We start from the raw sequence: 4338 nt of genomic DNA, 5'->3' as shown, positions 1-4338 counted from the left end.
CTGATGGCTCGGAGCCTGGAGCCTGCTTCCGATTCTGTGTCTCCCTCTCTCTCTGCCCCTCCCCTGTTCATGCTCTGTCTCTCTCTGTCCCAAAAATAAATAAAAAACGTTGAAAAAAAAATTAAAAAAAAAAAAAAAAACTGTGGTTCTATTTGTTTACACATTAAATTTGCCAACCTCAAAATTATAACATTTTGATTATTTCTTCTTAATTTATGAAAAAAATTGCTGAGCTTACATTTAAGTCAACATTACCTGGAATCAGTAGAATGGGAATTGCATTTCTTCATTCCTCTTTGGGAATATTTGCCACCTGGCACTGATATAATGAATTCATATACAATTCATAGATTGGGGATTGGACGAATTTATGAAGCCCTTTATTCAATACTCTATGAAAAAACTGAGGTCTGACAAGGTGAGTAGGCAACAATAATTTGATTACATGTTTCCTTTTGTCTTTTAGCTATAATGGGTTGTGAGAGGGAGATAAGAACTTTAACAACAACTCCTTGAGTTTTTTTAATATCCAAGAAAGATCTTCATCGTATTTCTGATAATGAGAATAAGAGGCTCTATTCATAAATGAGATTTTAACCAAATGTATTCTAAAATATTTTCTGTTTATACTGTATGAGCTAAAAGGCAATGAAAAATACCAAGGGAAGATTGTAAATTATTTAAACTTTTTAAAATGTAGAATAAAATCTACGACATAACCTTTCCTGTATATTTACATTATTTTCTCAACTTTCCATAACTCCAAAAATCCAAATATCGTTTATATTTTACAAGTATTTCTTATGTTACATTTTATGAATATTTGAATTTTTTGGTTTGATACCTGCTCATTTCAGATACTGTACATTTTTTTGGAAGGTACTTTAAGCACTCAAAATTTTTTTCACTGTGCCTAAAATTAAAAAAAATTGTACATATAAAATTATAAACATGTAAGTATATATACATTATATATACATATTATTTTTTATTCTTTATATATAGCACAGTTGAATTATTTTCAGTATATTTGTTTGAATTACTTTTTATATATTTTATATAAATATATATAAATATTTTAATAAATATATAAATAAGATATAAATATTATATATAATAAATTTTATTATTGTATAATACTATATATTATTTAATATTAACAATAATTATATATTATTTATATGTTATATATAATAAATATATAAATAATATATAAATAATATATATAATATGTAAATATTTTATATATATATATTTTAACAGCTGTATTATTTGGATCAACTTCCATCTAATCAGAAATGAATGTATACATTAGTCAATTTGGATCAATTTCCTTTGGGCTGTGGTGGGCGCTATACAGGACTGCATGATTTCTGTTTGCTTTTAAGAATAGTAGTAGTAACATTGCTGCTGGTAGTAGAAGCTTGTGTGCTTTGCTAATCTATAGATAAAACTAATAAGACTTTTGTATGAATGAAAGTAATTAATATACAGTACTCTGTGTGAATTGAGTCTGTGTATTTTGTAATAATCACAGACTCATAGAAATTATCAATAGGACATGACAGATTATCTTTATTTTTACATGGTGAATCTTAGATTTAGACCATCTTGACATGTCTTAAATGTGAATTCAACAACCTGCTCATACAAACTCTTAGATGTGATTTGAATTAAGAAAAACATGCCATGTATATATATATGTATATGTAAAACATTAGCATAGAATGGTTTCTTGCTCTTTTTTCAAAAAGTTTATTTATTTATTTTGAGAGAGAGAGAGAGAGAAGAGACTGTGTGCACATGCTGGGGATGGGCAGAGATCCCAAACAAGCTCTGCGCTGTTAGCATAGAGCCTGATAAGGGCCTTGATCTCACAAACCTGTGAGATTATGACCTGAACTGAAATCAAGAGTTGGACACTTAACAGATTGAGCCACCCAGGCACCCCTGGTTTCTCACTCTTCAATGAATATTTTAGCAAGGTCTGTATACTTGTGCACAAGAAAAATTGCATATGTATGTAAAAAAAGTATATAATACATAATGTTTATATAAATATAATTTAAAAATAACATATTAATGCACAATTTCCAGACACATACATAATATGATTTTCTTTTAAAATTTCATTGGTTTTAATGAATAAATAGAAACACAGTTGTGTATTCAATACTTAAAAGTTGATTTTTTTATTTCAGTGTGACCTGAAGCCATTGCCTTGTGTATTTTAAACATTTCAATTTGAAGTGGATTATGGGAGACAACTGGGAGCATCCAGACTCAAGAGCTGTGTGGAGGGATCTTTCTGTGATCCCTCTGACAACACAGGTAATCACTCATAAAGAAAACCACCTCACAAATAGAACTCACCTTTTGGCCTCAGTTGGATAGCTGAAGTAAAAATCTTTGTCTGGTACCACTGTAAATGTTCCAACAATATGCCCAAAATAAACCATTTAATTGAACATGACTTTTTATGTTTTACTATATGATACTTTTTAATGAATGGCAAGAGAAAATAATTGTTGGGGTGTTTCTTCCCTATCAACTCAGGCTTCCTGGCAAGTTTTCTGTTCCCTGAAATAGATCTTTGGAAAATAAGAAGAAAGAATGCACTGTTTCTGTGAAAATGCCAGTGATACGTTGCATAGTGCTGAGACCTGATGTAGAAAAATGAGCTGCTGCAAATTTTGCCCTAGGGACATGTCAGTACTGTGCAAATGCATGGAGGTGAATATTATAACTTGTACTCAATATTACACTTTAACATATTATCTAAATCCTAAATATGGCAATTTTCTTGGTAGGGATGGTATGCAGGTTGTCTGTCAGAATAAATGCTCACTTAACCTGAAAGACCTTGAACAATACTGCTTTAGAGGACTGGAGTAAGTCCAGTAGGTATTATATGATTATGTTATTGGGCACTTGTAGGATTCAGGAATATCATGTATGTTAAAGATATATCTAGACTTCTTTCTTCAGCTGCCAAAACTTTAACTGACTTTCTGAGGAGCCAGTTTATTTATGGTGGCAATAATAGTTGAGTTTTGAGGCTATTAATTTAAAGATAGAGTATTTCTTTTGACATCAGCCTTTGAATTGGGGAGGCCAGAAAGAAAAACAGGATAATAGTACTAAACAGTAGCCATGCATAATTATTGGGCAAAGATTCTTATAGTGCCCTAGAAAGAAATGCAATCTGATTCTGAAAAATTTGTTCTCTTGTCTGCCTCTCTGTAAACAGTTTAGATTATTTATAAATTGAATCCTTCTTTAGTTAAAACGTGTCCTAAATAACACAGTGTACTTCTAATCTTGTGGCAACATCATAATCGTTCTGGGGATTGAAAAACTAAATATTCTTAACAAAATAAATAAGCAATGACAAGTGGCAAACTAACACACAAAAACCTTAAAAGAATTTATTGGATAACAACTTCACTTGGACACTTATATTAAACAGTCAAGTCCTGAAAGAATGAATAAGAAAAATAAATTCCATTATTTCTGAGCACTTATAGTAAGCCAGTTCTGTTATAAATCTTAAAATTACCAACACTTTGGATGGAAGTTTGAAAACATACTATAACTATGTGGTGCAGTGAAATTTAAATGTGAAATCATTCCCTCTAGACTACCAGCCATCCTAGCTGGAATGAAAACAGCATATTCTTATGTTCTGATTCATCAAAGTCTAGTTTTCAGGTATTTTGATGATTAAATCTGTCTGGTGAAGGCCATCAATTTCAGGCAGAGGTTTCCCTGTATGGCTGCCTTGTCATATACTTCTGTAAATGGGAGTTTGGGAACTTTAAATGAAAGAGTATGTAAAGTTTTCTTTGCTGAGTGTTATTAACTGAGGGACTCTGGATTAATTTAACAGCCAGGTCTGTTCTTTCAGCCATAAGCCATGCTGTCAGAGAAACTTAATTACACTTTAAGTGGGATGCAAATGAGTTGTGACACTACATCATTTCACATGAAAGGTTCATTACTTACATTAACTTGCACAATGCTTGCTCCCAAACCTAGACCTCATTACAATATTCCTGGGATTTTTTTTTTAAAACGTAGCTAAATGCATGTAGGGTTTTAACTTTTAATAGCCTGTTTCTTTCTTAATGTTTAAGACTACAAATGTTCACTTTATTAAATGATTATGAATTGAACTCCTGGATACATGATTGTATTAAGACTGGCAGGAAAAAAATGTTCTACCATGTTCTACTCAATATGTATATGTTCTGCTCAATAGCACATTCTTAGTACCAATTTATTTTTTTTAAAGTAACTTTATATGAATAACTTCTTTAGCATTGCTATCTATGGCTT

At 30.9% G+C, this 4338-nt stretch overlaps 1 long non-coding RNA gene across 1 annotated transcript; it reads left to right on the top strand.

The window, feature by feature from the left end:
* The first annotated feature begins 217 nt into the window (after positions 1–217).
* Positions 218–2473, top strand: LOC109249257 (uncharacterized). Its single transcript, XR_008421477.1, has 2 exons — positions 218–418; positions 2202–2473. It is a non-coding gene; the product is annotated as an uncharacterized LOC109249257 (long non-coding RNA).
* Positions 2474–4338: the final 1865 nt, after the last annotated feature.

Source organism: Panthera pardus, unplaced genomic scaffold (assembly GCF_024362965.1).
Source record: "Panthera pardus isolate Hobbes unplaced genomic scaffold, ASM2436296v1 HiC_scaffold_13, whole genome shotgun sequence".
In the NCBI taxonomy this organism is placed as follows: Eukaryota; Metazoa; Chordata; class Mammalia; order Carnivora; family Felidae; genus Panthera; species Panthera pardus.
Note: the sequence above shows the minus strand (reverse complement) of the source record. Positions and strands in the feature narration are given on the sequence as shown.